The 24,294-nt window shown below is 43.4% G+C and overlaps 1 long non-coding RNA gene across 2 annotated transcripts; it reads right to left on the bottom strand.

The window, feature by feature from the left end:
* Positions 1-1,184: 1,184 nt before the first annotated feature.
* Positions 1,185-24,039, bottom strand: LOC126649145 (uncharacterized). Of its 2 annotated transcripts, XR_007630981.1 has the most exons (5): positions 23,855-24,039; positions 19,155-19,319; positions 16,424-16,620; positions 12,664-12,733; positions 1,185-1,600 (listed from the first exon to the last, which is right to left on the bottom strand). It is a non-coding gene; the product is annotated as an uncharacterized LOC126649145 (long non-coding RNA). The 2 variants fall into 2 exon arrangements; XR_007630980.1 differs by lacking the exon at positions 23,855-24,039 and having other exon boundaries at positions 19,155-19,778.
* Between the last annotated feature and the right edge of the window lie 255 nt (positions 24,040-24,294).

Here is a 24,294-nt window from a genome sequence, read left to right as displayed (position 1 = left end):
AGAAAAATAGAAAAAGCCCAAAGGCATCCCCTGTGGATCAAAGAAACCTCATCCTGTCACGTGTAGACCCCCGTGATTTAAAATACGGATGAAGACTAAAACAGAAGAGGCAAGAGAGAAAAGTATAGGTCTAAACACTAAAGGCAGTCCATGAATCTAAGCCACAGGGGCTCACCCACCCATGGATCCAGCAGTAGGGTGATTAGGAAAGGCCACACTGGCTTCCTGCAGGTATTCCTTCCCTGTGCATCGGCTGTAAGCCACTTGCTTAGCCAGTAGCATTACTTACCCATGTGTTCTCCAGCCAGATTCCAGGGATGAGCTGTGCCAGGTATAGATGTGGACAGCAGGACTCTGCCTTTGCACATCACTGATCTGTCAAAGCAGAGCTAGAACAGAATGTAGATGCACAGGCACCTACCAGGAAACCTGTGATGGCATTACTCACACTGCCTGCCTGCTAAGTCAGAGCTGAGGTTTCCCGTGCTACTGGGGGGATGGTAATTAAGTAACCTAATCACGTTGCCATTGAAAAGCAGACGGCTATAGGTCTGTGTGCTTTGTGGATATTTCAACAACCCAAAATGAGCTATGGCAAACCATACTTACTACATAACTGTGTTTATGTATGCTTGCCAGTGATACCTCTCCACAGCCAAATAATGAATCTCTAATATCCCATACAATTCACAGTTATACACAGAGAGAGGTCAACAGAGAAGAACATGTCACTGAACGAGTCGTGAAGAGGCCCCACTTTGTGCAGGGCCAAGAGCAAAGCCTGACAAATGAAAGCTGAGTAAGTGCCTCAGTAATGCTGTTTCAATGCAAAAAACCTGTTAAAATAGTTTTCATGCAGAGCATGAAACAGCCCCATGTGAGTAAATAGCTCCCTCTAAACTGCAAGGATGTGAGTGCTACAGGATGCTATGCCAAAATCCTTGCTGAGATTCTGCTCCGTCCTTACCTCCCACCGAATTCAAAGTAGGTTAGTCAGCGTTTAGCCAATGGGCCATTAAATTGTTTTACTTGAAATGCTACACAGGGGCAAACTTTGCCATGCTGAAAACAGGCTGCTGCAAATACAAGGACAGATTTGTGAGAATGAGAAACAGGAGAAAAGAGATTAACATGGGGGGAGAGGGGATTTTGATTTGTTTGGTTTATTGTTATATAGGGCAGGACATTGCTCATTTAAATACTTATGTTCTCTTATCATATTTGCTCAGATGTACCCACATACATACACCCCCTTAAACAGTTTATCTAGGTTGGAACAAGTCACATCACATATGTTGTGGTGGCTCCTGCTCTGGATTCTCAAGAACATAATACTTGGTGCTGTTGGTATGCACACATCTTTCATCATCAGTCGCGTGGAGACGCTGAGGTCAGACTGAGATGGACATCCAGGCCAGCTGTGTGATTAAGCAGTAATTTACAGTCTGTGATAACACAGCACGAGCTGTTTAATGGACATACACTGTGTGGTGTGGAAGCCTGGGGCAAACCTAGGATAGGTGGATGCATGTCTGCAGCAATTTGTCAATGGGCAAGCTGAGAGGTGTGGAGCCAAGCAGGCTCCAGGAGTAGAAGGAACCTGCAGAAGAACAAATAGTGATGGCAAAATCATTTCTCATAAACATCAGAACAGGAGTCTGTTGGGAGGGGAACACACAGGGGATGAAATTAGAGTTAGAAGCAGAGATTTCAAATCTTCCTCCACTAATCATCATGCTTACAATATATTTATTTACTAGAGATCCATAACACACTGCCTCTGTCAGTTTTACCCTTCACCTCAAGAATTCTTTGGGTATTTGTCTTCTAAGCAAATTACTACTTTAATTCAAAACTTTACTATAAAAAAAAAAGGAAGAGATCAATAAAATAGCCACATTTAATGAAAAAACTCTCAATCTTAAAATAGTTAAAAAATATTAAAGCAAATCCTTTTATCAGGGAAAAGTCAGAGCCCTCCCTCAGGATGGATCACTCTGTCGTGCCAGGGCCAGAGGTCCTGCAGATTTTACTGCACAGGAGAGGTCACCAATTTAAGAGATTTCCTTTAAGATGCTGAAAAATCAATAATCTGCATCTATATTCTCACATATTAAAAGCAGAGGGAGAGGGAAGGTTAGTTATTACTGCAAACTGAGAAACAACTAATTCACAATTTTTGAAAAACATGTAAGCATAGTATTTAAAAAAAAATAAATTTAGAAATCATTTAAAAAAAACCTTCCCATACAGCACAGACAAAGGTGGAAATGGACAACAACCCAATGTTAACTCCTGCCTTGAGGCCCACTGGAAATGAGATTTACTGCTCAAGACCCCAATCCAACCACACAAACCTATAGAAATATCACTTGGGTACTGCTTGTGACTGCAGCTCAGAAAGCAAAAGGAAATAAAAAAACTTGTATGCCCACTGCAAGCCTGCTTAAATGTGAAAAAAAATGTATGAATTACTCAACTTGTAGAATTCGGAATTACTTTAACAAATGATGTTAAATGAATAAAACACATCATGTTGACACAGCAAGATGTCCCCATTGCTGTGTTGAAGTTATAGTAATAAACCTTGTTGTGAAGAGTGGTAATACATTGATAAGCATTTCTTAGAGCTCCCCTTCACAGCCTCATAAGGCCATTGTTGGTATCACCACCGACAGCTTTCAACAGAGCTGGTCAAAGAAAGATGGAAACATTTTACGTTGGAAAACCTGAGTCTACTGAAATGCAAAGCAGTCTGATGAATGATGGTTTTAGCTAAGTTTTTACTCTGGGGCAAAACCTTTCTAAAGTCCAGCAGGCCTCTAGAAGAGCCTGTTTTAGCATTTTCAGAACAAAACCAGTTTTGTTTTCTTTTAGAAATACACTTCAAGTTATGTTTAAAATCTGTAAGATAATTATGTGGCAGAAGTAACCTCATAGAAATTAAAGCCAACCATTTCAATCTATCTTAAACACTTTTCTGATGTTTCTTTTGTAAAGATTTTTGAAAGTTGAGTGATATTCACTGTTTTCTCAAGCAGCACTTGCCTTTTCCATCAGTGCAGTCAGTGGCATGTAGCGTGTAAAGTTTGTGGCAGTTGCAGTTGGAGGTCGTGATCCAAACCAGAGTGTCACCTCTGTGACCAGCTGAGGCAAGGACAGTTGGTGGACAGCAGCTATCACAGAGGATATCTGCTTTGTAGCCACAGGACTGGATGGAAGCAAAATAAAAACCCAAAAGAAAGAGGGTTCATCCTCCCATTTCGTTCTTTGGCAGGATCTTTGGTCACGTAAACCTGACCCTGCCACAAGCTTGCAGCACCTGATTTCCACCTCCCACCTCAGTTCACAACCATGCAATTGTAACTGCCCGGCCCTTACCAAGTTATTATTATTTCTGTCTGACTTTTTCTTCTAGGCCTTATGAAAACCAGTGACTGAGGATCATGCAAAGCTAAGATTAAATTAACATCTTAACACAAAAATCTCATTTGCCTGTATTAAATCAAGACCAAGTTTTCAACTGTTGTGCCATGCTGATTTACCCTACGCAGTAGCTTACTGCTCTCATTAAATAATGTGCTTGAAATACAGACCTGAGGCAGATCCTTATCATGTCATTCTGCCAAAGGGCTGAGGTTTCTGAGCATGAATGGACCCCTCCTACCAAATCCTGGCCCAAGGGAGAGGCTGGTTGGGACTCCACCAGAAGATGTTTGTCCTCCTTGGCCCTGGACATGCACTGCATGCTTGGGGAACAGGAAAGTTATGCCTATGCAGGCAATTTGGCCCTACTGGCAAAAGAAGCTGGCCAGAAAATGGGAAATCCACTTCAGAGACGATAAAGAAGTTGCTTTTTTCTCCCAGTGTGGATAAAATGAACTACTTTTTCTTTGGAGAGCAAGCAAGAGGAGTGTCCCAGATAAACCAGCAGCTTATTACAAGACCTTTTTCCCTCTCATTCTCTCCCATTTCCAACATTGCCAAATTTGTTGAAGCCAATACATATGATTTCAACCAGTGATAAAATAGTCAAAACCTCTTTTGTGGTTGATGGCTGCTTATTCCTCCCTGGGAGCTCCAAAAGGAATCCTGGATCTCAGTAGGAAGGAATAGGCCCTTCAGATCAGCATAAGTAACAAACATGTTTCATCTCTGCATCTTAAATCTATTGCCACCACAGTTTGGATCCCAACAAAAGGCAGCTGGATGCTTTTCTGATCACTGGCAAATGCGGCTTTGTACAGACACACCCAGCTCTCTGAGTTAATTAGTCCAGATGACCTCAACAAAACTGCCTCCATCTCTCAAGGTCAACCCATAAACAAGCAACTGGGTGGTTTCCCAGTGGGGCAGAGAGGGCAGATGGCCAGTGTAACATCACTTTCCTTGTGGAAAGACCCCTGAGGATTCATATATCTTGGGCACAGTTTTGGTTTCAAGCCCAAACAGCAGGTTCTAGTGGTGGCAAAGTGATTTTTGCTCAATTATATTTTTTCTGAAGCTCTAAATACAGAATTTGGATTTTCATTTACAACAATTTCACATTATTTTAGGCTAACATATCATATCTTTCAGATGCAGTCTTCCTACTTAGAAAGCACACGTTTATTCTTCTGTCCCACCCAACAGCTACAATACCTCCAGAAGAACATTCAGGACACAACTGTGGATGTCTTTGATTTATCAACACACTTTTCCAAAATTAGAAAGAGATGTGGTATTTGCACAGTGTTAGTTCAAATACTCAAACATGAGCAAATTTACCCACTGGTCTCCAAAGGGATAGAGTAGTAATGATTTCCCACTCCGGAATTATTATTCCTCTTGGAAACTACAGAACCTTTTATTAATCCACTTGGTCCTCTGCTTAATGCAAAAGGTTCTCATTTGTGTGAGATGCAAGACTACAAATAGCAATAGTTTAGTTGTCTTTAAAAGAAAACAAAAAAAGAGACAAAGAAAGTTTGGATTTTTGAAAAGTACCTACAATTCTCCATTCAAATTCATAGAATCATAGAAATATTAAGGTTGGAAAAGACCTCCTAGATCACTGAGTCTAACTAACCCTTAGCTCAGCAACACCATGTCCCCACGTCTCATCTACCTGTTTTTTGGACATTTCCATGGATGGTGATTCCACCACTTCCCTGAGCAGTTTATGTTCCACCAGTGCAGCCTGACTACCCTTTCAGTGAAGAAATTTTTCCTAATATCCGACCTAAACCTCCCCTGTCGCAGCTTGAGGCTGTTTCCCCTTGTCCAGTCATTTGTTGCCTAGGAAAAGAGACCAACTCCTACCTTGCTACACCTTCCTTTCAAGGTAGTTGTAGAGAGTGATGAGATTGCCCCTGCCACTCCTTATACTTGTTGCCCTTCTCTGGATGCGCTCAATGTCTTTCTTGTAGTGAGGAGCCCAAAACTGAACACAAGAATCGACATATGGCCTTGCCAGTGCTGAGTGCAGGGAGATGATCACTGCCCTGGTCCTGCTGGCCACACTATTGCTGATACAGGCCAGGATACCATTGGCCTTCTTGGCCACCCGGGCACACTGCTGGCTCATGTTCAGCTCAGGCCAGCTGTCGACCAGCAGCCCCCTTTCCTGCCAAGCAGCTTTCCAGTAACTCTTCCTTCAGACTGTAATGCTGCACGGAGTTGTTGTGATCCAAGTGCAGGACCCAGCACTTGGTCCTATTAAACCTCATCCAATCGGCCTCAGCCCTTTGATCCAGCCTGTCCAGATCCCTCAGTAGAGCCTTCCTAACCTCTAGCAGATCAACACTCCTGCCCAACTTGGTGCTGTCTGCAGACTTACTTCCCACACCTCATTGTCATCTTCAAGCCCCAGTTTTGTTTTCTCTTGAACAGCACAGATATTTTTTTAGAGCTCCATCTGACTTGCACACACTCTGCAGGTGGGCAGAGCTGGCCATGGACAGCCTGAGCCTGCTGGGCCAGGCTGGGCAGCTCCATCTGCTTGCACTATAGCTTTGCTTGGGATTATTTTTATTATTTTCTTTCCAGGAGCCATAGTACACATTTCTTTTGGAGGCATACAAATCTGACTAATCCCTCAGGAATGTCTCAGGGGAGGAACTTCCCACAGAAAAGCACAGTTACTTGCAGTATAAACTCCCACCAGATGCATCTGGCCCTGGGACAAGACTTATACAATGTCAGAGAAAGCTTTACTTACTCCTATTTGCCGCTGCATAGGTGCAGTCACAGATCTCATCACACTTTCTTTCTGAAAAAAAAAAACCAACACAACAACAACGAATCCACTCTTATTTATGTCCTTTAATTGTTTTTGAGTTCTCCAGAAATCTATAAGCCCCTTATCCCTCTTCTGAGCACTCAACACCTGGTGCCCTAACTTCCTCTCTTCAGGCATCCATCTCTGCCTCCTGTAGCCAGCCTACCACAGGACTCAAATGCAGCCCTCTCTGCTGCAGGCACCGGTAATAGTGCCTACAGAGGTGTAACCAATGTAAAAAGAAATGTATCTTCTTCCACTGCTATCTAAAGTCGAACAGGTGACTGCTGCTTCTCTGTGAGCACTGGTGAGCTCAAATAATTGCTTTCATATTTCAAAATCCCACACTTCAGATGTCTTTAAAGAAAAATTTAAAAAAAAAGTTTGAACTTCAGAAAGTAGAACAAAGGTCCTGCTTAAATTCCCACCTCTTGTTCCCACCTTTTTGCCACAGCTTTCTTTTCTGATGAACATAATGGAAAAGGCATGTCCTTAGCTCACCTTTACTGAGATCTCTGGTCCCTGATCAATACTACAATGCAGCCAGAGAAGTTTGGACGGGCTCTAGCACTTAAAGTCTCTTTGGATGAACTTGGGTCTATGTGTCTAGAGGCTGCATTTAAGCAGCCACTGCTGGGTGGGCAGCTGCCCAGGTCTGGGCTGTGTAACCCCGCACACTGGTGGGAATCACAGGAGAGCACAATCACCACATCATTTGCAGGACCTGCCCTGTGCCTGTGCTTGTAGCACATCCCACCCTCTTCAAATGAGGGATGGAGACAGTGGTGTTGCTAGCTATGTTTTAAGTTGATGTCCAATCATTACCTACAGTCCCTCCTACAGAAACTGTTCCCGTTTCTGTCGGAGCTGCTCAGATGCTTCAGAGGAAGGCTGGAAGTCAAGTGATCTCAGAGTGAGAGACTAAAGCCACCTTGCAGGGACATGAGAGCCCAGTGAGCAGCATGCCAAGCCCTCTACCTTACTGGCAGTCTTGCAGGGTTAATCTAGTGGAAACTGCTGTGGCAGTATCCAGCACAGCTGCTGGATCTTATTGCCACTTGAATCATTTACCCCAGGGAAGACCCACCGTGGGCTAGGGACCCACACAGTGCGATGGGAGTGGGAGCAGGAGAGGGAATGGCATAAATAGCAAAGTCATGTTCCTGGGGGCAGCTGCTGAAAAGATCACTGGGATGTGCAGCTACATCCCATGTAGAGAGTGGAGTGTTAAACATGCACAGCCTGCATCCCCCACACTCCTGAGGGAGGGAGGGAGGGAAGGAGAGAGAGAGAGACCGCTGGCCATCCTGTGCATGCCTCAGGGAAGACAGGAACATGTGTAGCTGCTCTGCATCGGTTTCTCAATACATTAGTCAAACAGGAGAAAGACATAGGGCTTCAGCGGCTCTGAAAATTGAGACAAGGGGAATGAGGCTTTTAGTCCATGCAAGAAATGTGCTCCTTATCTGCCCCTGCTATGGCACTCCTGCTGTCCATACTGAGCTGTGTTCTCACAGGCTTCACACCCACTCGACCACGGGCTTTAGGAAAAAAAACACAATGCAAAACATCCTCTCTCACCCCTTCTCCCCAGCTGCCCCTTTCCTCAATTTTAGGTAAGAGCAAATGTATCCACAGTAACATAAATGGCTTGTGTTCTTGTCACATAGAAGGAAGCACAGAGCAAGCCAAAAACCAGCAGGTCTGTTCCTCAGCAACCCAAGTCCACAGGGGAAAGAGAAGGAAGAGGAGCTCAGCCTGCCTGGGGAGGAAGGTGGGAAGTGGAGCAAGAAATGCTCTGTTCTTTGCAGCATTTTTGAGACACTACTGCAGAGACAGCTTCAACCCTGGCATTTCCCAATTCCCGAGTATTTGACTTCAGATTTGTAAATGTTCTTCTATTGCCAGCAATGGGCATGTGTTTATTTTTAACAGATTATATATTAGTTACACATTCAGCTATTGGACTACTTCAGGACATCTGCATAGAAAGAGTATATAACAGCGGCTTCTGTAGACCTCAACAGTAGACATATAAAATATGATGTTTATTATATATTCTATTTATATATTTATATAATCATTTTATGATTATATGATTTTAGCAACTTCAGATATGTGAAGGTAAAAGATCGGTGCTGTACGGCTTCTAAGCATTCCCTCACATAAGCTGAAATTTAAATAAGAACAGCTTCATGTTAAGCAGTTTTTATATAAACCTGTGAGTTTCTTATTATGCCAAGTCAAATGCAATGGGCCCAAATATATTAAGAATTGTGTTTTGGAGAATGAGGTTGTCAGAGTTTTCTCAGGAAGGTTTAACCAGCAGTAGCAACCCTTCACTGAAGGAAGGCAGAGGTCCTGCAAGTGTTTGCCTGAAGAAAGCAGCTCTTCCTGCTAGTTAGTCCTGCTCCACGTCTTCCTTGTGCCCTTTCTCTGCCTGCTGCCATCTCCCCTGCAGACTCTAAGTCACCTGGGTCCGTGGCATCCCCACTCTGATTGGTACCTGGCAGATTTATAACCAGGTTTGCAAGAGCCTTGGTAGCATACAGTGATGCTGCAGGAGCCTGCACAGAGAGCTGAAAGCTGTGTGCATCTGGGGAGCATCTAAGTGGGGAAAAAACAATGTATATTAAAATATTAGGGATGAAGAACAGCTCCAGCCAAGCTCCTATTCAACAGGGTTTGAGTTTCTGCAAAGCATTTCTTTACAGAAGTGAGTTTGCTCTGAAGTTTGTATGAGCAAAGAGGTTGCAGTATTAAGAGCAATGAGCTGCAGTGCCGTGCTCTGGAGTGTCTGGCCACATCTGAAGCAATGCAACAAAGCCATGGTCCTGAGCTCATAGTCAGCAAAGACACCAGTGACTCCCTCCCCGCACTGACAGGTGGGACACCATTAGCTCTGCACTCTGCTCTGTGCTGGCACACCACAGCCCCTGACTGGGCAAGTCAGGGACTGCCTGGTCCCCGCCTCCTGTCACAAGCAGATCATGTTTCTTACTGAACATAAATAGTTTTACGTCATGGGGGGTTCTGAATACAGTTTGGCCACATCCACCTCTCCTTGGAGGAGCTCTCAGAGTCAGCCTCTAGGCTTCCTGCTGCCCCTTCCTCTCCTTCACATACAGCTCAGTGTGAGGACCATCAATGGTGCACCCTGGAAAAACAGGGAAACCTCCCTAAGCATAGCCAGGCAGCTGGGGGGGGTCCAAGCCCCTGCAGTACCGACTGCCTTTTGTGAACTCAGAATTGTGATCCTGAGTCACTGCATATTCCTCTTTTTTAATTTTAGAAGTAGATAATTCCTCTCCTTTTTATCATCTCGATGTATTCCTCCTCTATACCCATAAAATTTCAGTTACTGAATTTCCCACCAACTGACACAAAACTCTCTTTCTCTTTCCTAGTGTGTGACCACAAATCCAGCCTCCTGGCTCTTTTTTCACTTTTCCTTAAACGTATTGAAGTTTGTTAGTAACCCTTTTTCTCAGGAGCAAGGTGGACTGACTGCAGTTTTGCCAGTGTTTCTGCACATGCTGCTCATCCCATTGCACAGGCATAAACTTGCCTCGTGACAGCACCTTGGCAGCTCTGGGCAAGAGGGAGCAGAGGGATACAGTGTAGGGACCAAAAGTTTCTAAGAAAAGTTAGAAATTAAGAGAAAAGCGAACAATTCTCTCACCTTGCTCCAAAATCAAAATTGTTTTCCTACTATAGAGAAAGAGGAGTAAGAAAAACTCAGGACAGCTTGAAACCAGCACTACAGATGAAGCTGAGCACCTCTCTTCCTGTTCTATCCTTCCGTGTAACCTGGAAGTTGCAGAGAGGTAGATCTGGTATGTCTACAACTTACTGCTACCAAGAGGATCCCAGACAACACTGCCACAGAGTTTCAAAGCAGAACAATAGTCTATTAATAACTTTATAACCTTGAATCAGGAACATTCTTATGGGTGGTGAGCAACTGTATTGTGCATCCCTTGATTTGTATATTATTATTATTATTATTATTATTATTATCCTTTCCTTTTCTGTTGCCTTAGACTGTCTTTATCTCAACCCATGAACTGTACTTTTTTGCCCTCCCAATTCTCACCCCCACCAGGGGCTGGGGAGGGGAGTGGGCAAGTGGCTGTATGGCTTTGACCTACCTCCCAAGTCAAACAGTGTGTGTCTATAGTCAGATCATGAAGTAAAGGTGTAGTTGTGATTGTGCCAGCTCTATAGACAACTCCACATCTGCCTGCTGTCTGGTGAAAGGAAGCCATGGACAATGTGGTATCAGCCTTGTCTGCAGTTACTACATTTATGTTGAAAAAAACCCACAACCTTCTTGACATTTATTGTGTTTACAGTGTAGATGGGCCATTAACATTGTGCATGTTGTTTATACTACACCGATAATAACATCTGAGTAACAGTGTTCTGTTAAGTAACAACTGTACTTTGCTTTGAGGTCACTGGAGGGAAGGTGTTATTCCTGTATATTACTACAAGAAGTGATTTGGGGTATCAAAACAGCACCATTTTTTCTGCTAAGTGCCTAGGGATGGAAGGACATAGGGGTTTGAACTGGGAAGGGAAAGACTGAACTGCAGAGGATTTGGGTTTTCAATCTTCTCATGAAAACAATGATCTTTAAGAGGCATATGGTTAGGCAGCAAAGAGGGTCTCTAAGTAACTGAAACAAAAGGACAGTAGCTTCATCATAACTGTTGTTGTTCTGATGTTGATGACTGTAAAGGATAGTTTAAGGGAAAAAAAATATAAGAAATATTGCACCCACAGTTAATTTGCACTGTTTTCAACAAATCAGTTAAGCCTAGAGGAAATAAATATATGGGTTTAAACATGGTTGCTATAGAAACCAGGGGAGATTTTATAGTTGCTTATGAGAGTGAAGGAGGTTGTGATTGATAAGACAATCGCATTCAAATAGTCACTATGGAAACCCAAGGTGACCTGGAGGAGACGTGACTCCTCTCACTCTGTTCCTGTGGGCAGATGAAGAGAGCCTAAGTGGGGGAAGGTCTGGGCTGAGTGAAGAAGCACACCATAGCAAGGCAGCACAGCACTCACTGTGATGCTAGAGGTGCTCAGTGCTTTACATTGCAAAGCTGTGTGAGTTCTGACCTCTATATTTGTCACATAAATTTATTTACTTAACCTTGACATAGTGGGTTTTTTTCCTCATTGAAATCAATGGGAGCTTTGCAACTGACTTCTTTGGGAGCAAAGCAGATTTTAGAGACCTTCCTATGTCTTCAGTCCATCAAAGTAAGGAGGCATATTTGCACATCTCCCATTGAGATCAGTGTTTGGCAGCTGCCTGTTCTTTGCTGAAATGAGGTCATGGAGTTGCTGAGTACTTTTTGCCTTCACTAACAAGACCTTGTTCCAGGAATAGGACAGAAAGAAAACTGAATATGCAAGCCTTTTTCTTGTAGATTAGTTATTTAAGGAACAAAGTTGGTCAGCCTGCACATGACATAAACCAAAAGTGAGTATATCAGTAATACCTCAGTAACCACTTTTCATTTGTTTCCAGTATCCATTTTCTAAGGCATTGATAGAATGTTAGATTAAAAGGCAGGTGCTCAGCATTCCTGGACACAGCTGAAAACTAAAAACTCATTCCACATGTTTACTTTTATCTTACTGTCTTGATTAATGCGGAGTGTGAATGCCATTGATACCAGCTCCGGATATTTGAAATACACCAGTTCCTCATTAAGGAGTAACAGTGGGCCAGATCCTGCCTGGTTCCTCTGCCCAAGCAGAGACAGTCTTCTCCCATATTATTTAGAAAATTCTTGATTCACACTACCCACATAAGATCGAGTCATACAGATATTAATCATCAGAGATTTTTTATCTTGCATTATTTCCAGTGAGGTGAAGAGAACTAGCTGATGGTCTCAGGCAAACACCAGTATTTCTATAATTTCACTGGGTTTCCATTGTAAACATGCAGATAGGAGGAAACAATGTCATTTGGAGAAAACCTGAGAATGCAGGTCCAGAGCATCAAGCAGCACAGCTTCCCTGCAGCTCTTGCTCCCCTGGGTTAGCTGCCAAAGCTGGTAAGAGCAGCCAGGAAATTAGTCCAGCCCAGCTGCCAGGCTGCTGCCTTTTCTAAACAGCCTTACGGGTTTAGAAATTGCCCTCCCATGTAGAAAACTTAGCTGTGCTTGTACAACAGGAAATCCATGAAGAAAAAAAAAAATCCAAACCCAGAATACTGCTTCTGCTTCTACCATCAAAGGAAAAGTTTAAACCTGAGGCTGCTCCTAGGAATGCAGGTAGCACTGACTGTGCAAGGGCAGGAAGCAGGGAGAACTTGTTGGACACACATTTTCTTGAAAGGAATTCCTACTGGTTTCAAAGATAAGCAAAATTGTTACCTATTATTAAAGCTGTTGACTTGCGGCTGGAGGTAGAAATTGCTGCTCTAACGGAGATGAAATGATTCAGCTGCAAAGAAGAAGAGAATGAGATTAATATGGAATAAAAGATGTTCACAGGAAGGTGCAGTCTGCTGGGCAAGTTTTTGTTCTGGTTTTGTGTCTGTAGAAAGGAAATACATAGGTAAACAGAAAAGAACAAGTTAAGCTCTTTGCACAGGAGCTTAATGTAAATGTATAGCTGAGCCTTTTATCCTCAGCACTCTGCTGCTCACACTCTCCATCACCAAATGACAGAGCAGCTCTGATTTATTTATTACTTTTATTTCTTTTTAATCCACGTAACTCAGTCTCTGTGCACCTTCCATCAGATGTAAGTCACACTGGAAGAAAGAACATCTGTAGTTGTTCTGGGAAAATATTCAGGGTGTAAAGGTCTCCCGAGGCAAATGTGGGAACCCAATAGCTTTCTCCACTCATCAGTGAGGATGGATAGTGCTTCTTTAACAGTGTTGGGAATGGATTGGGAAGATGCTTTTCTGAGAGCTTATCAACCTTTTTCTTCAGGCTGAAGAGGTCTCAGAGCATTCCTTCTGGAAGAACACGCTGCTCAGTATTCCCTGCAAATCATCCCAACTTGAACTCGCTCCCCTGGGCCTCAGCAAGCCCTTATCAGAGGTATAACCTGTCTCTTACAGCCTATTTCTATACAGTAGGCTTCACTTTGAAATCCATCCAAGGAGATTGTACAACTTGCTCTCTTCCTCCTACCTTCCAAATTTAAACAAAAAAAACCACCAAAAGCAAACAACAAAACCCCCACCAATTACTGTGATAGTAGCAAAGCAGCATCTTCAGAAAATAGTTCACGAAAACATCCAAACTTGTAGGGGTTTGAAATCCTAAATCTCTCAATATTGTGGGATGTGTTTTGCTTTCAGAGCCCAATCCATCAGCTCTCTGAAAAGTGACAAGCAGCTGTGAGCCTTATAGCTTTTCCTTGGTAAATACCATAAACCAACTGCCAGATAGTGTAGGCTTTCTCCAAGAAGTGTGCAAAGGCAGTAAGCACCATCTGCTGGCTTCAGCATGAAAAAGGAAGACAGGAATTTTTCATCAAGTTGAGTGTCTCTTCAGATCTCCTGCCTCCAGTTTTAGGGCAAACTCAAAGAAACTGGTCCAACACCACCAAAACAAAGCAACCAGCATGGATATGCCTAACCAGAGCAAGACTGCCTAGGGAACATTAGTTATTCTGCTGATCGATGAAGGTAAGATAGAACAAAAAGAAGGAAGTTAAATGCAGTGAAAATTCATGATAATTTTGTCATCTTTCAAACTGAACATCATTAAAGACCTTAATTTTTCACCTGGCTTTGCCTTATATCTGAAAGACAAATGCTTACCTCTGCAGAGATCATGACCCAAATATTGACATAGCCCTTAAAACCAGAAACAACCAGGAAATATTTTGCAAGAAAATTGTGTATGTAGACTTGTTGTGCCCCCTCAGTCCCTGATCTCAAATAAGGATGTGGGGATTTGGCACAAATAGAGTGGGGCAGTGTTTCACAGATGGCTAATTCATGTAGTAGATGTTGGTTACCAAAGGACCAGTGATTAAGCCAGTGAGAGCTGAAGACACACATAAGCTTGGCAAAGCTGTTTAGCAATTTGCAAAAATTGAACCCAGAGCACCAGTAAAAGTAACAAATATGTGAGAATTGCCAGATATTCCAAATAACCAGCAGAGTCAGCCCCAGCCTTTTGCACTCAGAGTAAGACAGAAAATGCCATGTTTCTGCTTGATTCACAGGAAGGCCTAATCCTGCAGTGCTGGGGTCCAAGACTATGGCACATCCCTGGTGATGAGGATGCGGAGTCCCCAGTGCTCCCCTGGCTTGGCCCATGTGACAGTGGTGGTTCCCTGGTGTGAGGTGCCTTGTGCCCCTGTCTTGGGGACAGCATGGACTGGCCAAGCCAGCACACAACTGCTCGGGAGAGATGAAGGGAATCCGCATGCATCAGAGGGGATTTTCCCACTCTGTGCCTCCCCAGGGTGCACTGGGGTTTGTGCTAGGAAGCACTGATGCAGGAAGGCTTGCTCAGGTGCACCAGACCAGGCTTTCTCGCTGTACAGCCTGGCTTGTCTGCCAGGCAGAGATAACAGGAGCAAGATGCCCCTTTTGTTGGCTCTAACCAAGGGATAATTCTTCCTCAGAAGATGCTTCAATAAGCATTTGGAACTGTCTCCCCAGACCACATCTGCGATATGGAAATGTTTAATAAATGAGGTTTAGTTGCTTTTAAGCCTACTCTAGCTTTTGACAAGATGAAGCACGGTTAGCAATCCTATTCTGACTAGGTTTGTCCTGCCAGGTGGCCATGGGAAATGGTGGCAGTGGCTGTTCTGTCCTTACACAGCAGGAAAAAATAGGAGATGACTTAGCACACTGCATTGCTGTGATCAAGTCAGTGAACTAAGAATGCAACATCTCTGCTCTCTGGTTAGATTAGACTGAATCTCTCAGAGTTTTGTGTATTCACAACCTCCAACTTATTGAGGACAAGATGAATGGCAGTTGTTCAAGGTTTCACTTCAGCACAAACCCCTCAAATGTCTTATTTTAGTCTATAATTTGCAAATTAGATAGTGGTAAATGTTGAATATGTTAACGTGACCATAGTCCACTGAGAATGCCTTACTCAAATGAGCTATTATTTCAATGTTAATGCCAGCATTCAGGTCATCTAATGCATCATTAAGTACACCTTAACCATACCAGTATCTTTAAATGTTATTTGTCAGCAAAATTAAAGTAACTGCTAAAACATCCTCATTGCTCCATGCATGTAGCTCCACAGTAATGTGTTAATGCATTGCAAGGTTTACTGCTTTATCATCCCACTAACCCAATCTTCTGTTTGGCAAAGGTCCTCTCCTTATACTTGTTTACAAACAAATAATACTAAGCTCAATTGCTTTTGTTTGCAATACTACATCTTAATATGGGCAGTTATTTGTGAGTACTTATTGCATATCCTTGTAGTACCTGGTAATAAACTGTGAAACATCATGTGCAAAATTAACTGGAACATGGCCTGTTAATTATAGAAAGTGCCATAAAGTACATGTTTCATTTAACAAAATGATTAGTTATAAATATTTTACTGCAACAGCAGGCTGTTTGGTACACCACACAGTAGTTAATGCAGACATTTTCTTGCACTGGGTCTAACCCTGCTTTTTGTCACTTGAAAGGCAGCAGGATTAAACCCACTTACCCAGCGCTCTCCTCAGGCAAATGGCCCCAAACTCCTTCAGCAGAAGGCCAGACGGCTTTCTCTGGGAAAACAGGGAATGGCTAGACATGAGGAAATGTTGGGGTCACTAGCTAAGCTGCTGACTGCACAGCATTGTCAATCACTGTCACCCCCTCGTTTGTACTGAACATTTCTTGGTGCCAAATATTTTGGAGGCAGGTCCTCGAAAGCCATTAGCTACATTTCATGTTCACTCACCATCAAGGGCAGGGCACACCCATACATTACCATTTATGTCTGACTTCAAGGCCAATAAACACCCCGCCACATAATGTGGGTAGAGTGATAAAATTAAGATTATAATGAAGAGAGACAAAGTGACCTATTTAATGATATGGCTTCATATATCCAACAGCATATTGTGGAGAAACATCACATGAGACTCTAATTGATGTCAAGGCCAGAGGGATCCAATAATGCAAGCGGGAACACTCACCCTCTTCCTGGAAGGAATTTGTTGTACTATGAAGCAGTGAAATTCAATATCTACTTAGGCTTCTCCTTGAAGGACTTCTAAAAAGCATGTGAGGATGTTGCCACCCCCACGCTCCATGAGAAGACAGGGTGCTGCTGTCAGGTCTGGTTTCTGCACGAGGCTGCCCTCTCACGTCTCCGAGGGCTCACCTCAGACACCTGGCAGAGATTGAAGGCAAATAACATGTGACCCTCACCAGAGTGAATACAGTGTAGATAACATCCTATTAAATATAACGGAGAATGAAGAGCCACCAAATCCCACCTGGGATGTGCGCCTTGCTTGTCACTTACGGCACTGACGAAATCTATTATTCTACTGATGAATCTATTATTCCACAACCCCCTTTTCTGATGGTGGGGCTGACCCTTGCCTCATGTCTTCACAATACATGGCAGCACTTGGGAGTGCCATGGTGAGGCTTGTGTGGTTTTTGACAAAGTGTCCAGCATGTGCTTATTGCTGCACAGGGAGAGAAGTAGGGGCAGCAATGTGGATCCTGCCTTTGGGTCCATTTGAGCAGGATTAGGATATTAAGACAATTTTCTTAATATCTTGCTCAATTTGTATAAAACCCAAGAAGTAAGCTCAGATCCTGTTCCAAGCAAACTCTCATCTAATAGAATGAAAAACTGCATTTTACAGAAGAATTTTAATGTGAAAATTTGAATCTCATTTAATACTTTCTCTCTAATATACTGTAAACCTTGACTAAAATCCTATTTATGAGCTTCTGAGGCTGCAGTTCTTATTCCTGTTTTTGTCTGAAAAAAACATATTAAAAGACCTCAAGGCTGTCCCCTATGCACACCCACCCACTAAATTCTTCCTGTTGCAGTGCAGACTTTTTCATGAAAAGTTTTTCAACTTACTTATGACTCTGAAAAGTGTGTATGAAACAACTTTGAGACAAATATGTTGTGTGAAGAGTAATTGAATTAGAATGCTTTATTTTTATAGCAGACTTTTACCCAGATGGAAATAATAGGGTTTTGTAGTCTTTGTTTCCATGTTGGTTTCTGGACAGGTATCAGAATTTTAGGAATAACTTTTTTTTTCCAAGTATGGATCATATTAATACAATTATGGTTTATTTTTTTAAAAAAATATGATACCTACCATGACTGAACAAATATGAATGTGGTCCAAATATTGTTTAATTCTATTTGCAGAGCTATCCTACAGTCCTACAGTTTTTATTTAAGTCTAACAGCTCACCCTTGTGCATTCCAAAAGCATCAACAAGTAACCATTCCGGACATGGTGAGAAACTGTATGCTTAAAATATAGCTTTTCCATATTACATATTTTTAAATTTCTAATATTCTGTGTTTAAGAATATTCTGGGAAATTCAGAAAGTGCCTGCAATATCTTAAGGCTGTTACAGGATCTCCTGTCTTGAGAATTAGGTCCACAGAACAGAGTTATGCTTTAGAAAAAAATGGTCTTGCTTTTCAGGCTTTTAAAAATTGTAGGTCACGGATTGTGCTATGTGGACTCATGCACCTCTTTATTATCCACTTAAACTTGCATTGATTTATAGCCCTTTTTTTCCAGCTCCTGGGAATGAAAGAAACTTTTCTGGGAAAGATTATTTTGGGTTTGCTTAAAAATCATTCATTACTGGGTGTGTTAACGTGAGCCTAAACTTCTGGAAAATTCTCTCTAGAAATATAGTGATTTTCTTAGATCTACTATGAGCTCATTACTCCAGTAGCTGAGAAAATCTAGCTTTGCACTGGCTTAGGACCTTGGGAAGGATCCTGTCACCGGTCTCCAGCAGATCATGGCAACTGTGCTTAAATCCCCTGGCTTTTTGCAGCCTGTCTGTATTATTAAATAAAATGAAAACCTGTTTGGCTACTTTTTAGATATCTGGAACCAGTGGTATAATTATTGTTGAATAATGAATGAAAACAAAAGCCAGGAAATAAGCCCAGGGCTTTCTCTGCAGTACAAAGCAAATTCTGGTAATTTCAATCTCCTTAGAAGTGCATTGTTGAGAAAAGCATAGTCTGCAGCTTGTGAAAAGTCTATGGAAAAGTGCTTTACAAATGTTATGGATCAGGTGAAATTATGGATCCTACGTGTACAACTGTGGGACAATTTTTTCTGGATACCCAGAAGTGGTCTTCTTGCCACCTCCAGAGTGGAGACCTCCATCACTCCTTTCTGATGGGCCAGAGTCTATCTACCTGAATGGTGCTCAGGCTTAGAGTATCAAGGCTATTGTAATAGAATAGGATTGAGACATCCTGGTCATCCATTCCCTGATCCTGAGAAAGGTATAACGTGTTTGGGTGGCCTGTCTGAACAGCAAAAGATGGCAAAGGGGCCCAGGACGCAGGTGGCTGGTGGTGTTTGCCACCTGCCTGGGCAGTGGATGGGGTGCCAAGACACAAATTCTCCTGAAGCCTCTGCAGAGTGATACTGTCTTTGCCCTCCTGGGGCTTGCAAGGTGAAGGAGGAGAGCAGCTTTCAAGCAGTGATTGCCAGGCAAGTCATGTCCCTGAGTACCTGGAAGTGCCCCCCCTGTAGCCCCCTCTCTGTTCCTTCCAAAATGTGCAAATGTGCTTGCTAGGATACTCTAACCTAAAGGTGCCCAATTTGTTCACACTTTTCCACTCTCCTGCCATCTCTGAAGCTCGCTGTCTGATTTGGGCTGATTTTCTTCCTTCTTGCATTTCTTACCTGTCCTCTGACATTTCCTCCTTCTTGGCTCCTTGGGCTCATCTCCTTTGCCTGATCTCTCTTTTCCACTTTTTCCCCATTCAGGTCCTCATTTCTTCTCTCTTCTCCTTCCTGAAGCTCAGCCTGTTGCAGAGTCCAGGACACAAGGCAATTTCTGTGGAAAAACTGGAGAAACTGGATGAATACTGCATCCCCTTCATACAGTCTCTGCCCAACCCATGTCAGCTCCTCAGACAGCCCTTGTGTCCTCCTGTCTTTGCTGTCCCATATGGCCATCAGGGCACTCTGAGCCATGACTGTGAATCAATTTCAAGAAGTGTGATCATGTCAGGTCATCTAGAAACCAGGGCTGTCTATTTATTCTTTAAAGGTTGGCAGCACTATCCCCAGTACTTGAATCCAGACAGTTGGGAAGCCTTGAACTACTGGCAGGGTGCTTCATCTGCAGATCCTCCCCACTCCTGCAGCCAGACCCTTGACTCCACACAAAGCAATTTGCCAGACTAAAAACCTGTTCTTTCCATTACTGCCAAAATTCATGTGCTGGACCAACATCCCAAGCTGAGGCATAGCTGGGAGCACAGGCAGAGATCCCTATTAACCTTGCCCACCCTACCTGTGGCCATTTGGAGAACCTCCTGGTGCAACTCCAGCCCCTCAACTTGTGAACAGCAGCAGGAGAAAGGGTGTATTTAGCTGCCTGACTACAAACAGTTTGGAGGGCGAGCAAAGGAACAGCACTGCCACAGCCTCCTTTGTGTAGGCTGCCCAACCTACAGCTGCCTTTCTAGGTGGGTGCCAGGTTTCCTCCTCCAGAAGAAAATAACTTTCCCTTCTGACAGCTCTTGTCTCCTTCCCTGTTAAGGGCTCCCAAAAGCAGATGGAGTCTAATCCCAGAACACAGCTCCCTTTTCCCTTCTTCTTCCTGTGCTGCTTCCTCCCCCAGAGCCAGACAGCAGGAAATTGAGCTGAAGGAGAGTAAACATATCTCCAGAAAAACGCACATGATGCAGCAACCACAGGCTGGGCAATTGCTCTGTGCTGGGGAGCCTTTCCTCCCTCCACCTAAACCTCGTGCTGGGTAAGGAGATCCCTCTAACCCATGGGTTGCACCTCTTGCAGCCTCTTGACTCTGTCCCGATGGCCTCAGCGGATCCAGTCACCAGGAACATGGCTCTTGGCCTGCTCTGAGCATTTGTTCCCATGATCTTATAGAGAAAACAGTTACGCTGGCAAAGCCATACCTGAAATACAGAATTCAGCCACCGAGATTCTTCAAGAGTCATTTGTTGTTCAAAGTTGCAAAGTAACAGAAGAAAGCAAGTGTTAAAGACAAAAGTCTCCCATGGTGCTGTTAGTCATACTCACAGTAATGCTGTACAGTGCACTGTCCAAATGCCCAGAGTGCGTGTTTCCAGAAGGGGCAGGTCTGGATTAATTAACAGACACTTCTCTTCCTCTCAGATTATTTTCTTAAATCAATTTAATGTATTTATGCAAACAAGATCCCATTTATGCATACTCCCTAAATAAAACAATGAGGATTCAATGCTTTGAAGGGAGCATCCTATATTTAACCTGCTGCTGTTTCCTCACTGCAAGCTAAGTGTCTTCTCCTGATATCTGCTGGGAGCTCACTATCACTCAAAGAATCTCAGAATGGGTCAGACTGGAAGGGACATCCAGTCCACAGTGGGTCATCTGGTCCAACCTCCCTGCTCAAGCAGGGCCATCCCGGAGCACATGGCACAGGATTGTGTCCAGATGATTCCTGAATAACTCCAGTGACGGAGACTCCACAACCTCTCAGGGTAATCTGTTCCAGTGTGCAGTCACTCCTCAATATGTATATAGTTCCCAATAAAATCAAATATGATTATGGAGAATCAAAATATTTTCTGGGCTTTTGCAGTCATACAAGGAAAGTGCTTTTGTTTATTTTCTCCTCCCTTTCTTTGGAGCAGGGAGACATGGTGTTTGCTGCAAGTGCTCCACATACTGTTAGTCATTTAGCAGAATGAGACACAATAGTTTCAAGTTTTCACAGAGCTGCTTTCATCAATAATTTACTGCATAAATAAGCTCCTTGAGCAGTAGTAATTAACAAGATCCTGAGACGGTAAGTGATGATGCTTCATTGCCAGCACCCATACTGCTGATGACATCAACAAGGGACTGATCCGAAGCCACGCTGTCGTACTATTAACGCTGTACAAACAGCCTAGAGCCAGGGTCTAAATGCTGAACCAGACACTGGGTAGATCCTACAGGAGAGGCAGCCAGACGAGAGTAGCAAATGGATTGATCACAGCAGACACTTTTGTATTAAGCACAGGAAACCTTTGAGAAGGGAGTTAAGGAAAGCAGGAGGTAAGAGAAGCAATACTGGAAGAGACGCAAGTCTGCTCAGCCTCTTCTCTTTCCAGAGGCAGAAGTTTTCCCAGCAGAGTTGCATAGGCACCTCGAAGTGACTGTAAAGCCCAGCCCTGTTACCTCCAGCTAGTGCTCTTTTAGGGGGATCTCTATCTGTCTTCCCCAGAAATTGGTCCTTTTTGTCCCTACCACTGCATGGGAGGGGAGAGGAAATGGGTGAACCCCAAGTTCATGTTTCCCAGAGCATGTGGAGGGAGAGAAATCTCCCCTGCAGTGGGAGATCTCAGCCAGACTTGACTTTAATTGTGTTTTAACCTCATGTTATAGCCATCCCAGTCTTGGCTCCTTCTCTTGCTGATGTCCTCAGGTAGAGTTGCTGGCTGCCCTCCTTAACTCTCTTTCTGGCACACCCTGACTGTGTCAAAGCCAAACGTTTACAAGACAGGGTCCCCACACTAGCAGCAGAAATGCATATTCATGCAACCATCATAATAAGAGCATGCAATACTTAGCATTTATATTGAGAATTTTGCCTCCTGAGCAGCAGACATAGATTAAAATTCTAATTCTGCCCTTGAGTACCAATATCTGCTGCTAGTCTTTCACTCTCTCGCCCCATCCTGCTTTCTTGAAAGTAAATAAATAATTGACTGATGAAAGAGATGGTATATTTTTATTCAGAGTGTTTGGGCTTGTGGAAATCTGTTATTCACGCCATGCACACTCAGGTCCTGCACACAACTTCAGCATTGTTATTTCCCAAGAAGCAGTTCACATCACTGTGTCCTCTCAGAAACACAGCCTGATGCTGTGATCAGTAGATGCAGCAGCCAACATTCATGGATAGGAATTTCCTCCAGTTAATAGTTTATCCTATGCCTGTCTAGCTGCATCTGCTGCCAGAGGTTTCACATCCCATTAGTTTTTCTTCAGACAAGAAGAATGCTCCAGCATCCCAGCTTCTCTTTCTCAGTGTTACCTCCTCCCCATCCACACATTCTTGTATTTTCTCCTCCATCATTTGGAGGCTGAGCTCAGTTAGGAAAAACAGAGTTCTACCTCAGCTCCACACTTGGTGGGTTCACAGTTGGCTTGTGGCCTGGCCAACACATGTCAGTGTCTGGGAATGGTTTGCCTGAGCAACAAACATCAGCCTGGAAAGCTCATGCTATGAAGATGAGCAGTTTAATTTCTCTGACAGATCAGAGATGTTCAATGCAGAGCCAATAGCTAGGATTATTTGAAGTTTGAATTGCATAGCCACTTGGATATGTTTTTGGTTTATACTCTACCTTCCACAGCCAGCCATGTAATTCAACATGCCAAAGCCATGTTTTTTTCCCACATTACTAGGTAATTAGGCTCTCCCAAACTGCCAGTGACAGTTCTGTGTCTGGCTGTCTGGCTCCTCTTTGCCAAATTCTATTCACAGAAGAGACATTTAGAAGTTGAGTGATGCACACTGCAGCGCTCATCACACTTTTCCTTTCCAGAAGCTCTTTGCAGGATTGAAGCGATGCTGAGCCCTTGTACTCTCTGATGGATTTATAACAAGAGGTCATTTCCAAGAGCATGTAGTGACAGGACAAGGGGTAAAGGTTTCAAAGTGAAAAGGTACGTTTGGATTAGATATTAGAAAGGAATTTTTTACTGTGAGAGTAATGAAGCACTGAAGCAGGTTTCCCAAAGAAGCTGTGGATTCCCCATCCCTGGAAGCGTTCCTGGCCATGTTGGATGGAGCTCTGAGTACTTGATATATACCTATTACATACACCTCAACTGTAAATTCCCATGGTGTAGCTCATCACTTCCTGTGTTTGTGGAGTCACTTGCTCTGTGGGAACCTCCTCCAGAACCTGGGCTCCCACCTGTCACAGCAGGTACTATCAGCAGGAACATATTAATACTGAAAGCAACAGAATGATACCTGGTTTGTGCTTTCCCACATGTACTCTAGCAGCATCTATGAAAAATACAGGTGAAAACTAAATTAAGGGAAGAAGAGAACTGTGGTATAAAACACAATCCTGAAAAACTCATTTTCAGTGACAACAATGCTCATGCTGTGAGATTGCAGAAAAGAATTGGTTTTGCCAGAAGAAGAGTTGATGATTTCCAAAATGTTAGTAATCAAACACACAGTGTAACTGAGAACAATATGCACATAGCTCAGATCCCTATAATCAGAAAACAGCTTGTTTCTTCCAGGCTCTAGCATGCACAAAAAGAAATCCGAACATTGCTGATGCACACTTGAGCACAGATTACAACCGACAGAATGCTAACAATCCCTGCCTCCCGTAAATCATGCCTGTGAGCATCCTTACAAAATTGTTCAGTGGAGCTGTGGTCCATATGGCAGGTGCTGTTCCTGGTCATATGTGAGGCCATTTTGTAGCACGGCTCGTCAGCACAGCTGAGCTTGAATCGGTGAGGGGTGCCTGGTTTATGCATTACAGGGATTTTTTCGTTATCCTTTGCAGCCACAGAGTGAGAATTATTTCTCCTAACACACCAGCATTGGGGGAGGAGGCGGAGGGAGGCTCTGTGTGACTGCCACATTAAGTTGTTAGCATGAAATGCATGCATAAAGCTGCAAGCAGGACAGAAATTCTTCAGTCCTAAGCTCTATTCACATAGGCTGGAATTTGTGTCATGTCCATGCAGAAGCCAGTTACCAGAGACAGCTGAACCACAGCTAGGTGATACTGTTTTATTTTGTCTTCGACAATCTTTATTACTTCACTGCCTTAGGTGCTACCAGGAG

The sequence above is a fragment of the Myiozetetes cayanensis genome, unplaced genomic scaffold (assembly GCF_022539395.1).
Source record: "Myiozetetes cayanensis isolate MyiCay16 unplaced genomic scaffold, myiCay2020 scf5-8, whole genome shotgun sequence".
NCBI lineage: Eukaryota > Metazoa > Chordata > Aves > Passeriformes > Tyrannidae > Myiozetetes > Myiozetetes cayanensis.
The sequence above is the reverse complement of the archived record's forward strand: the minus strand, read 5'-3'. Positions and strand labels throughout refer to the sequence as shown.